Consider the following 13,936-nt stretch of genomic DNA (forward strand, 5'->3'; position numbering starts at 1 on the left):
GGTCAAACTAGCCCACTATGTACCTCCAGTAAGCGCCACAGAGCTGCGTTGCATAGAGGTGTAAAAAGGGGCGTGGCCTCAGAACACCTGTCTACAACGCAGCTCCCTGGCGCATACTGGAGATACCTGTTGGGCTAGTTGGCCCTCAGGGACCCTCAATATTGAAGGGGAATTAATTCCCCAACTTACAATTGGCCAAGGGGCGCGTTTGCAGAGTGCTGCAAGGAGGGGGCGTGGCCTCCGGCGCATGGCCCCCCTCCCAAGGCCTTAATCGGCCCCGGGGACCCCAACCCCCGGGTCATGGCCTTTTTTTTTTTTTTTATTCTTTAGGAGGGGGGCTGCGTTGCCCCCCTCCTCAGGCCACTTATGGCCCCAGGGACCCCTTCCCCCGGGGCCGGCCTTTGTTTTTTATTAAATATATTTATAGAAACACCTAGGACATGCTGGACAAACCGTATGTACCTATCACCATGACGATTTGCGTGATATTCATTAAAAGGAGACTATGCATACAATGAATCCACGTGGAATGTATTTACACCGCTAGTGAAGCTCTGACGTGTCTGACGCCCTACCGTGCCTAATCCCGGCACCCCCGCCGGTGGGTACTCTCCAAGTAGACACCCTTGTTGTTTATTTATACAAACATGGGTAGCTATTGACGGGCACATTTAATACACACGCACACCAAGCCATTCAAAGGGGATTTGACAAAAATTCAACCAAACTATGCAAGAAACCCCCCTCACGGTAAATAAAACACACATCCACCGCCAGTTGTGTAATACTTTTTATTTTACTCTCTGGAAAGGAGACGAACCTCACTTAAGAGTCACAGCGTGCTCCTGGCTGAGCCCAATGCTGTGTTACACCCACCAGTGCCCGCCGAGTGCCACACACCTGTGTTGTATTCCACCAGCTAGTGCGTATGCTATGACACTCTCTAGCCCATGTGCACTGTAACACCACCCCGAGAATATGTCATGCCAGGCGCTAGTGTCTGTGCTATCTCGCGCTCTCCAGGGAATCTGTCATTGCGCACAATGTATTGCATATTATATTTCACGCCCGGTTCATCTTATATCACACTTTTTGGTGCATAGTTTATACCATATACTATATCTAGTTTTCATTTTCAATCGTGCTCTCAGGACTATGTTCTATATAACACTGCGTCCACCTACCCTTTTCACGGGCATTACATTTTGCGATGGGGGGTGGAGGGTCAGGGGGTGTTTCTGCCAAGTGAGCCCGGAGTCACAGTCACAAATGTCCTCTTCTTCCTGAATAAAAGTGAGATTATGCTGCATACTTGTTCATATTTTAAGTAGTTCGCACAGACACACATTTAAAAAACAATAAAGTTCCTAATACCCACCTTCTCTGAACAGTTAGCTTGCTGCCCCATCCACCTCCTCCCTATCCTCTGTTGTCTGAATCCTTGGACTAGCCTCCTCCCTCCTGCCATGCATGGTCTGATGTGCTGCCACTGCCCTCCATTTAGCATGATGTACCAGTCCACTCCTCCTGCCCTCCATTGCCCAATTCTATGGCCCATCATTGGCCTCCTGCTTAGCCTCTGTGCTTAGCTTGCTGCCCCTATTCTCCTTCCCCCTGCTCTCCGATGTCTTTGTGCATGCCCCTGCTCCATCCTTTTTGCCCACCATGTTCCATGGACCTGCCACTCCTATCTACTCTGAGTGTTCTGTTGAGCTGCCACTCCCCTCCCACCTGCCTAGCATTGTCAGACGACTGTAACCTGTCCCTGCCACCTCCACCCTGCCTGTCCACATGCCATGCCCCTATCCCCTTCCTCCTGTCCTCCATGGTCCATTTTACTGCCACACCCTTCTGCCCTCCCTGGTCTTTTGTGCTGCAACTGCTCCTCCTGCCTGCCCCGCGCGGTCTGTTGTGAGGCCCCTTCCCCTAACTCTCTTGTCTGTGCCCAGGTCCTGACTCTCCCTTCTATCCTCCATGGTCCTTTGTGCATGCCCCTGCACCCTCCTCCTTGCCCATCATAGCCATTGTGCTGCCACTAACCCTCCCGCTTGCCATGCATGGTCTTCTGTGCTGCCATGGCCCCTCTCACCTTCCCTGTGTGGTCAGCTAGCTGCCCCATATCCCCTCCCACCTTCCCTCCATGGTCTGTGTGTATGCCATCATAGTCTCACTGTTGCTCTCCATGGTGTGTTTTGTTTCTAGTGCCCATCCTGCCTGACCTCCATGGTCATCTTGCTGCTCCTGCCCTGCCCCCTTGCCCCCAGCCCTCTGTTTCCATGTGCATACCCCTATTCCCTCCCTCCTGGCTTGTCTGTTCCATTGTAATGCCCTTGATCCGTCTCTCCTGCCCTTTATGGTCTGTTATGCTGCAGCTTTCTCTCCTGTCTGTCCATTATGATCAGCTAGCTACCATTGCCTCTTTCCCCTCTGTTCTCTGTTGTCCATGTGCATGGTCCTGTCCCCTCCCTATTGCTTTCTATGGATTGTTGTGCTGCACTCCCGTCCCGCATGCCCTGTGTGGTGTATTGTGCTGCTGCAAACCCGGATGCCTGCCCTGTAGGGTCAATTTCGTGCACCTCTCCATGTCCCTCCTGTCCTCTGTTATCCGAGTCCATGTCCCTACCCCAATTCCTCCTGCCTACCATGATCCAATGTACCATACTTGCGAACATTTTTAACTTGGTAAGATGGAGATTTTGAAAAAAAAACTGGGGTATTGATTTTCCCCTTTGAGTTACATTGAAAAAGAGGAGATTGTAGACAGGAGACTGATCAAATAAAGCCCATTTGAGCTTAAAAACATTGGACGTTTCCTGGCTGAAACGGGTCTGTTGGCATGTATGGTTGTACTACCACTGCCTCTTCCGTCTGCCCACAATGGTCTATTATATTGCCACAGCCGCTCTTGCCAGTCCTGTATTGTTGGTTTGCTGCCCCTGCCCCCCTTTCCACTGCCCTCCATAGTCTGTTGTGCTGCCACTGCCCTTCCTGCCTGCCCAGTGTGGTCAAATTGTTGCCTCTGCACTCTCCTACCTGCCTTCAATTTTCAGAGTCCGTGCCCCTGGCCTCTGCCTCTCAACAGTATCCCAATGAACAACTAGATTGCTAACATTCTATATTTATTACAAAAGTGTGGAACGCCTGATGTCATCTTGATGTAATCAAAACTGTAATACCTAGAGCATTTCCTTTAGAAATTACATATATGAGAGGGTTTAATTTGCATCAAAATTATGGTTAGTGCTCTAAAAAACTAAAATGAGGACATATTTTCTGAGTTTTCAAATAGCGACAAAGAACTTTTAAATTATTTGTAATCTTTATGTTTTTTTATCCAGTTGACCACTTGTTTAAACGTTGCACTTAGTGGAGAGGATGTGGTGTTACTTACAGAGCTGCAGACTTTGCAACTGGGGAACCAGGTTGGAGTTTCTGCTTCAGCTCAAAATTCTGTGATTCTGGTCAAATCACTTTATCTCCCCATGTCTACAACCAAAATGAATTTGATCTTGTGTGATGTAATCAATGCTCATGTAAAGCACTACAATACCTGACAAGTCTGCACTATATAAAACTGCAAATAGACAAAAAAATAAGTGTTTTGCACACTTCTGTCATTGGGCTACATGTGGGCTACATCTGGGTGATATTTGTGCTACATTTGGGCTCTTTTGTCTCTGGTGGCCATTTTGGGAGACTTATTTGTTATGAAGTTTCCTAATTTCCTCATTTACTACAGTCTCCTCAGTAGGAAATACTTTGTTTTTTACTTTGATTCCATCAAGAAGGCATTCAGATGTGTTACACATTTGCCATAAATTCAGAATGTTAGCACTCTAGTTGCTTATTAGATCACTGTAGTAAAGCTACTGCTCACCAGGGAAGTCTGCTGCTGGCATTGAAAGTGCATGTTTCAGTCTGCATGTTAGAATTTTTTCATAGCAATCATTTTTATTGATTTTCATAACAACAGTATCATTGCACATGTGTAATCATACAATAACAAGTAACTGCCGGGTGTCCCCTGGCCATAGGTATCTGCAGAATGCCCCATAGGTGGTTCAGATGCTCCATGTGCGGCCCATGGGAACCCCTCCTCAGACTCCTCCGGTACCCCATCCCACCCCCCACCACCCCCACTACCCCCCTCCCGCCACCCCCCCCCCCAGAGGCTGCTGCAAAGCGTCGGAAAAAAGGGGAAACAGTTTCAGTCTGTGGAGTGCCAGGTCCGGAAGATACGCAACGTCCTCCACGCGGGCGGGAAGACAGCTGCCGGGAGGCCCCTAGATAAGTAGGCCAGCAACGCGCTCCAAGACTCCTCAAAGGCTGTGGGATCATCAGGTTAGAATTTTTTAATGAAATAGAAGAGGATTTGAGAAGTCACTCAAAATGTACCCTAATTTTTCTTTCTGCAGCACTAATCATACTTTCTATGGTAAAATGAAACCCCTCATTTTGTTACTTTTTAGATTAAATGTTTTAAGAGTTACCACTTTATTCCAATCAAGATGGCTTCAGGTGTGCAATACATTTGTCATAAGTAGGACTGTTAGCGCTCTAGTTGTTGTTTAGAATACTCTGGGAAGCTGCAGTAGAACACAAAGTAATCAACTGACAGTCTCTGCCCTTGTTGGATGCACATGTTGAATTTCAGACTTCATTCTCACATGACTGAGAAAGATAATGTGAATTTATAGAAAATATGCTCTCAGTTTAGCTTATAGATCACCTTCCAAACCTCTGTGGGAAAAGCATGAGAAAATAGTTTTCTCTGAAACATGATTCATGATATCACAGCAGAAGGCTTTTTCACATGGTAAAATCACCTTAGAACACACCACAGTTCATAAAATGAGTATGGTACCATCAACAAATGATTTATAATGTAACTAAAGTCTTAAAACCTTCTATTAACTGCAATGCTTTTTAATGAGGTGCTATTGTGTATATTGGTCCCAAGATGGCTGCCAACACTTCTTGGATGAAGTACTGACAGCCAATCAGATCTCACGATGAGATGTGTGGTTAGGCTCCGCCCAGATAAATCTTTCTTTTTAATTCTAATTTTCTCAGGAACTACTGAACGGATTTACACCATTTAATCAAAAGGCACGAGTCTGAACTGAGGACTACCTCTTTGCCAAATTTGGTGTAATTCCGTTCAGCAGTTCGGGCTGTAGCTGCGTCAACAGGTCCTATGGGAAAACACGTTTTGGGACCCCCCTTTTTTCTCGGCCCCCGCTTGATGAATCACCGTGAAATTTTCAGGATAGGAGCGGACCGGAGCTGGCCAAAAGTTTGGAAAATTTCGCGATGATTCGTCAATCGGTGCCAGCGTTATTCCAAATAGAATGTTGCGAATTTCCTATGGAAAATAGGTCCTAACTATAACTACCTACTGGCGATTGCAAGTAGGAGATATATATATATATATATTTTTCCAATCCAAGGTCACTTCCTAGAAGAAAAGGACCAGAGCACACACGCGTTCCTGAAGCTCGAATTTATTTTTGATGGCATGATGCTTTTCGGTTTTAAATGCCTTTCTCAAATGCCAATTACACAGGTGCCTCTAATGCAGCAGTTTTTAAACAAATATAATCTCAGCTAATAGTGGAAAGTACAAGCTAGACATGGAAAGACTTGGCAATAAGTACCATTTCCAGCAGTGGGCAGAAATTTGATCTTCCCATCGAGCATCCAAGTGTCATTTCTAAAAACAATTGATGAGTCTCAGGAACCCTCACCCAGCCGCTTCGCCCCAATTAGCATGCCAGAGGGCACAACTTTAGTAACTTGTGCCTTGTTGTGAAGTCACAAACCAAACAAATGTTTGCAGGCTCGCATTTCCCGGGCTGCAGCAGTTCAGCAACTTCCAAAACCTGGAGAACCACAATACGCCACTGCTGCTGCCCAACTGCTTGAGGGTGGGTGCTTCTCTGTGCTTGTAGCCGCACTAATGTACAAGTTACTTACCTCCGGTAACAATGAACGATTTACTTACCTTCGGTAATGCTTTTTCTGGTGGATTCAGTATCTGCCTGTGTATTCCTCACCTTATGAATATCCCTTGCACCAGCATTTCACGGAAATTTTTCCTAGCTTCCCGCGCCGACGAGTTCGTCTCAGCGTCATGGCTCCACACGCGGCTCCGCATGACGTCACCGGAGCCATAAGACGACCACGTCGGCGTGATGACGTCAGTTCCACCCATTTTTTCTGTGCCACCGAGGCAAAACGGGCGGACCGACCATAGTGACAATGCATACATAGTACACAGTATTCACACAAATACACACAGTGTAAAGTGAAAAAGGAAAGCAAATATTTCTTATAGGCTCACATTTCAAATAAGTCAACCATGGACAAATAGAGGTAATAAAATCTTGAGTACACAAAAACATCAAATAACCAATGCCTCATCTTTTAAGGTATAAAAGGGTGGACAACGGGGAGGTGGGTGGATCAGTGAGGAATCCACAGGCAGATACTGTATCCACCAGAAAAAGCGTTACCTAAGGTAAGTAACTTGTTCTTCTGATGGATACATCTGCCTGTGGATTTCTCCCCTTATGAATAGAATCCCACAGAAGTCCAACCCCCGGAGGAGGGTGTCCACCCTTCTATACCAAAAAATCTTGCAAAACAGAGCGTGCAAAATGACCATCCCTCCTCACCTCAGAATCCAAGCAGTAATGCTTCGCGAAAGTGTGGAGGGAGGCCCAAGTTGCGGCTTTACAGATGTCCAAAACAGAAACACCCCAGGACAAGGCAGAAGTAGACGACTTAGACCTGGTGGAATGAGCTCTAATGCCTACAGGAGGCTCCTTACCGGCCAAGGAGTAGCATATCTTGATGCACAAGATGATCCACCTGGATAAAGTGCGCTTGTGCACTGCTTTGCCCTTCATACGACCAGCATATTCAACAAAGAGCTGATCATCTTGACGGAAATCTTTTGTTCTATCCAAATAGAAGCTAATCGCCCTCTTTGGATCCCAACGATGAAGCCTCTCCTCCTCCTTGGAAGGGTGAGGGGGAGGATAGAAAGTAGGGAGGGTAATGGACTGTCCTAGATGGAAGGGAGTTACCACCTTAGGCAGAAAAGCAGCCCTGGTCCTGAGTACCATCCTTTCAGCATGTATGGTCAGAAAAGGAGGCTTTAAACTCAAAGCCTGAAGCTCACTCACCCTCCTAGCCGAAGTGATAGCCACTAGAAAGACCGTTTTAAAGGTCGGAAGTCTCAATGGACAACTATGCATAGGTTCAAAAGTAGAACCCATTAAAAAAGTCAACACCAGATTTAAATCCCACTGGGGCATAATAAAAGGTGTGGGCGGAAACATGTTAGTAAGCCCCTTAATGAACCTTAAGACTATTGGAGACTTAAAGAGAGAAGGCTGATCGGGCAAGCAAAGAAATGCCGACAAAGCCGACAAATATCCTTTAACAGTGACTACAGCACAACCCTGCTGAGCCAAATGAAGTGAAAAACAAAGAACATCAGAAAGATGCGCTTTCAGAGGATCAATAGATTTCTCTCCACACCATCTAACAAATTTCTACCACCTGTAGGAGTAGATAGATTTGGAGGAGTGTCGCCGGGCCAATAAAATAACATCCACCACGTCAGGCGGGAGAGAAAAAGAATTCAGGTTGCCCCGTTCAATCCCCAGGCATTAGGTGCAGGTTCTGGAGGTGGGGGTGTAGAACCTGCCCCTCCATCTGAGAAAGGAGGTCTGCCCTGAGAGGGAGACGGAGCGGAGGGTGCAACGAGAGGTGAAGAAGGTCCGTGTACCACACCCTTCTTGGCCAGTGTGAGGCGATCAATATAACTCGGGCCCGGTCTTGGCGAATCTTTCTCAGAACCCGAGGAATCAAGGGTATGGGAGGAAACGCGTAAAGGAGTTGTAAGCTCCAACTCAACTGAAACGCGTCCTCCCTGCGTCGGAAACTGGAGACTGCAGAATGACGGGCAGTGCGCGTTCTCAAAAGTGGCAAACAGGTCCAACTGAGGAGTCCCACACGTCCGGAAGATGTGTGGAACTACCTCTGGAAGAAGCCTCCACTCGTGGTCGGCGGAGAACTGCCGACTGAGACTGTCCGCACGCACGTTCAACACCCCGGCCAGATGATTTGCCATCAAGCAAATCCGATGGTCATGAGCCCAGGACCAGAGCCGCAACGCCTCTCAGCAGAGACGGTATGACCCTACTCCTCCCTGCTTGTTGACATACCACATCGCGGCAGGACTTGAACCGACTGACCGCGAATGGAAGGGAGAAAGGCCTTGCGCACCAAACTAATAGCCCGCAATTCCATAAGATTGATATGAGACAATCTTTCCTCTGGACACAGCAGCCAAAGGAAGCCAGCTCCTCTGGAACACCAAATAGAGGACCAGGCCGAAGCGCCGGACAGAAGGGCGGAAGTGCCACACCACCACGCCGCAGACAGCAGGCCAGACTCGCCGAGCAATGTAGCGAACCTGGAGCAGGACAGAGCTGGGTGCAACGCAAGCCGGCCAACACCACAGCAAAGAGACCGCACCAGCGATATACCGTAACGCCAAGGAGAGCATGGAACCCAAAAAGGGTGACCACACTGCCCCAGCACATGACAAGCTATGTAATAGCTACAAGAACCCCACATAGGGTATGTTACGTCCCAATAAAACATGGGAACACCTCTTAGGAAAAAAGAATCTGCAGCTGAGGACAACCAGAAAAGCCTGCGGGTCAAACCGCAGACGGCTTGCCAAGCAGCCAATAAAGAAGATACAAAAGGTCCAAAACCAGGACCTATGCAGGCTTACCAACAGCCAAAACCACAAGGCAAAAAAGGGGAGCTGAACCAGCAGCCAACAGCACCAAAAGGCCAACCGAAGGACCCTGAAGGCACACCAACCACAGAGAACACACAACCGGTCTACTTGTTACTAGGCCCCAGAAAACAACGGGAGAACGCCTCCCAGAACACAGACCGACATCCAGGTTCACTAAGGAGGAGGGGGGGGGGGGGTGGGAGGAGGAGGACGACGACGAAGCCCTGCAAGGAACCTCTGAATGGCAGAATCCGCAGGGGCGTGAAACAAAAGAGCGCCATCGAAGGGGTGGTCAACCAGCCACCCCCTAACGTTCTCCAGGAAAACACTATCCCTCAGCCAAGCATGGTGACGGAGGGCCACTGAAGAAGCCATGGTGCAACCAAGCACCTCAGAAACATCCAGAGCCGAGCGAAGAATAAACGCCGCTAACTCCCAGCCATCCAACACATGGTGCCGCAGATAAGCGCAGGCACCCTCCTGAGAAGCAGAAGACAGAAGGGACTCCGCCGAATCCCACAAGCAAGAAGTGACTCTGGCCAACAAACAAAGCGTGTTGAGTGCCCACAAGGCAGAACTGGAGGAGGCGAAGATGTTGTGCCCCTATGAATCTAACCACGGGCCTCCCGTGACGGGGGAGACAACACCGATGGCAAGGAGGGAAAGGCAGTCTGCAGAAGAGGGCCCCTGGTAGAAGGGTGGAAGGAAAGGCAGACAGAACCACGTGGAGCAGGACGGTGGCAGTGCAGAAGCGGCTGGTGCACTGGGTCCCCTGTGGCAGGATGCCCCCAGGCCCCCAAGAGAGAATTATGGAGCGAAGCTTCGAAGGGAAGAAGCAGCTCCCGTCCACCAGAGCCCTGATGGAGAACCTCAAGCAAATGATCCACGGGGAAATGGGCAGCCAGGTCGGCAATGCGCAAAAACCCCGCAGCCGTGGAGACAGCCCGGGCGAAGGCAGCACTCGCCTCCGTAGGGCAACGTGGTGGGGAGAGCAATTCCTCCGTGGGCGATGGCTGTAAGCTAAGCTGGCTGTCCCCCAGCCCAACCAGAGGAAGGAAAGGCCAAGCTCAGAATGGGGGAAGGTTGACCGACGAGTGGGGAACCTGAGGCGCCTCCGGGGAAGACTGGGGGCGCGGGGACAGCGAAGAGCCCTCCTTGGAAGACGCCGGGGAAAAGGCCACGGCGCGGCGTCCCGTCTCCGGAAACAAACAGTGGCGAACCTCTGGAGAAGAGGGGGAGTCCGAAGACGAATCAACGACCATACGCCGGCACGGCGCCGTGGAGTCCGCCACCGCCGTCAGTTCAACGTTGACCAGCGCCAAAGGGGACGCCGAGACGACCTCTGCCACGAGGGAGAACGGGGTGGGGTCAGAGCCGGGGTGGCCAAAGAACGGCGCCGACTCGACCTTCGACGAGGAGCCGCCTGCAAGGAGAGACGAGGGGGGGCCGGGGACGCACCCCGGCACCTAGCCAGCCCCTGCGGCACCGCCAAGGCCAGCAGCCGCCGGCGCCTGAGTGGCGTCAGCTTGGCCTCGGACAAGGCCGCCGCCTGCCCAGAGGACCGAGGGGGACTCAAGGACGAGCCCAGAGTACCGGCAACCTCCCACGACACCACAGGGACCCCCATGGGGGTTTGTAGCGAGGCAGAGGTCTGGTCTGGAGGAGGGAACCCCGTAGGGCCGCACCCCGACGACACCACATCTCAAGAACCTGAAGCCGAACCTGCCGGCGCCGGAGCCGAAGGCCCCGCACATGGCAAAGGATCCGCAGACGTCCCAGGAAGAGGAGGAGCCAAAGAGGCCTGCAAGGCCGCTGCATAGGCCTCCATTTGGGCTCTGGTCACCCCCATGCCAGGGAACGGCGGGTAGGGTGGCGACGCGTGAGGCCGCACAACCCGCAGAGAACCCACGGCCCCTATAGGGCGGGGACCAGGCCTCGGGGACAAACTGCAACACTTACCAACAGGACAGAGACGCCCTTGCGGCCACGGAGAGGGACGATGTCAGAGACGGAAGTGGCGGTTATTGAACCCTTCCGCGTGGGACGGACGTGGCGACGACGCCGACATGGACATGCGGGCCGAGAGGAGTTTCATCCGGCGCTCCCGCCGGGACTTCGGCTTCATCTGCTGACAAGTCTCGGAGTCGTGGTGCTCCCCCAAACACCACATGCAAATGGGGTGAGGGTCCGTTGCCGACATCTGGCGAGCGTAAGACAAGCACGTCTTGAAGCCCGAAGGCATTCGCACACTGTTCCCAAAAGAAGCGCAAAGCGTGAAAAGAAGGTCTGAAAACAGCCCATGAACAAGATCTGGATTTGCGTTGCACGCGGAAAAGAAGGAAACTGACATCAGCGCGCCAGGGTGGGGCTTATGTGACCTCGCTGACGTCACGCCCGCAGAACACAATTTTGCGGGTCCAGTCTCACGCCTGGGGATAATTCTACGTTAAGGAATCAGCAGTTAGTAGTCTCTATCAGATATTCAAACCAGGGTCACTTCCTAGAAGAAAAGGACCAGAGTCCACGCAGGTTCCTGTTTATTTCTGTTGGCATGATGTGTTTCGGATTAAAATGCCTATCTCATGTGCCAATTACACCGGTGCTTCCAATGCCACAGTCTCTTCGCTATTGGTGGAAAGTGCATGATAGGTGTGGAAAGACTTGGCAAATTCAGCACTCCAAATTCGTTCACACTAGCGCTTCACGGTAAGCACCATTTCCAGCAGTGGGCAGTGCTTTGTTCTTCCCATTGAGCATCCAAGTGTCATTTCTAAAAACAATTGATGAGTCTCTGGAGCCCATACCCAGTCGCTTCGCCCCTCTTCGTCAAAGACCTGCAACACCGAAGGGCAATTGCTCAGAACAGAAATAGAACTATACTATTGTGACAATATCGTCGACTGAAGAACTACTAGCTAACCGAAGGGAGCCCAAAAGAGTCCCGAATCCGAGCGCAAGGGATTACATCCGAACTAGTCAGCGGAAAAAAACTATCTAGCAATGAAGTCAATGACCATGTGCAATATTACCAAGAGGAGTCGTCACACAGCCTTGTGACTCGAAGAAAACCTCTTGGAACGGAAACAACTTGTTGAAATCATCAAAGCCTAACACTAGATGGCAGGCTTATGCACAGCATGTATATCTACAGCACACATGCCTCCAACATTATATATATATATGTATATATTATCTACTGGCGGTCGCCAGTAGATAGTTATAGTTAGGACCGAGTTCCCATAGGAAATCTGAAAATTCTATTTTGAATAACTTTGGCGCCGGTTGACTTATCTTCGTGAAATTTTCAAAACTAATGGGGCGCTCCGCTCAGCTCCTACCCTGAAAGTCTCGGGGTGATTCGTCAAGCGGGGGCTGAGAAAAAAGGGGGGTCCCAAAACGCGTTTTCCCCATGCATTTTTCCATAGGACCTTTAGTCGAAGGTACAGCCCGAACGGCTGAACAGAATTACTTGAAATTTGGCAAAGAGGTAGTCCTCAGGTCAGGCATGTGCCTTTTGCTTAAATGGTGTAAATACGTTCAGTAGTTCCTGAGAGAATCAAAAGTAAAATCACATATATATCTGGGCGGAGCCTAAACACACATCTCATCGTGAGATCTGATTGGCTGTCAGCACTTCATCCAAGAAGTGTTGGCAGCCATCTTGGGACCAATATTCATGATAGCACCTCATTAAAAAGCATTGCAGTTAATAGAAGGTTTTAAGACTTTAGTTACATTATAAATCATTTGTTGATGGTACCATACTCATTTTAGGAATTGTGGTGTGTTCTAAGGTGATTTTACCATGTGAAAAAGCCTTCTGCTGTGATATCATGAATCATGTTTGAGAGAAAACTATTTTCTCATGCTTTTCACACAGAGGTTTGGAAGGTGATCTATAAGCTAACTGAGAGCATATTTTCTGTAAATTCACATCATCTTTCTCAGTCATGTGAGAATGAAGTCTGACATTCTCAGTAAAACATGTACATCCAACAAGGGCAGAGACTGTCAGTTGATTCCTTTGTGTTCTACTGCAGCTTCCCAGAGTGTTCTAAAGAACAACTAGAGCGCTAACAGTCCTACTTATGACAAACGTATGGCACTCCTGAAGCCATCTTGGTTGGAATAAAGTGGTAATTCTTAAAAAATTTAATTTGAAAAGGAACAAAATGAGGGGGTTGATTTTGCCATAGAAAGTATGATTAGTGCTGCAGAAAGAAAAATTAGGGCACATTTTGAGTGACTTCTCAAATCCTCTTCTATTTCATTAAAAAATTCTGACATGCAGACTGAAACATACACTTTCAATACCAGCAGCAGACTTCCCTGGTGAGCAGTAGCTTTACTACAGTGATCTAATGAGCAACTAGAGTGCTAACATTCAGAATTTATGGCAAATGTGTGACACATCTGAATGCCTTCTTGATGGAACCAAAATAAAAAACTGAAAGTATTCCCACTGAGGAGACTGCAGTAAATGAGGAAATTAGGAAACTTCATAACAAATAAAACTCCCAAGATGGCCACCAGACACAAAAGAGCCTAAATGCAGCACAAATATCACCCAGATGTAGCCCACATGTAGCCCAATGACAGAAGTGTGCAAAACACTTATTTGTTGTGCATTTGCAGTTTTATATAGTGCAGACTTGTCAGGTATTGGAATGCTTTACATGAGCATTGGTTACATCACACAAGATCAAATTCATTTTGGTTGTAGACATGGGGAGGTTAAGCGATTTGACCAGAATCACAGAATGTTGAGCTGAAGCAGAAACTCCAACCTGGTCCCCAAGTCTGCAGCTCTGGAAGTAACACCACATCCTCTCGCCAAGGTGAAACATTTAATCAAGTGGTCAACTGGATAAAAAAACATAAAGATTACAAATAATTTAAAAGTTCTTTGTCGCTATTTGAAAACTCAGAAAATATGTCCTCATTTTAGTTTTTTAAAGCACTAACCATAATTTTGATGCAAATAAGACCCTCTCATATATGTAATTTCTAAAGGAAATACTCTAGGTATTACAGTTTTGATTACATCAAGATGACGTCAGGCGTTCCACACTTTTGTAATAAATATAGAATGTTAGCAATCTAGTTGTTCAT

The sequence above is a fragment of the Triturus cristatus genome, chromosome 2_1, assembly GCF_964204655.1.
Source record: "Triturus cristatus chromosome 2_1, aTriCri1.1, whole genome shotgun sequence".
NCBI classification, from domain to species: domain Eukaryota; kingdom Metazoa; phylum Chordata; class Amphibia; order Caudata; family Salamandridae; genus Triturus; species Triturus cristatus.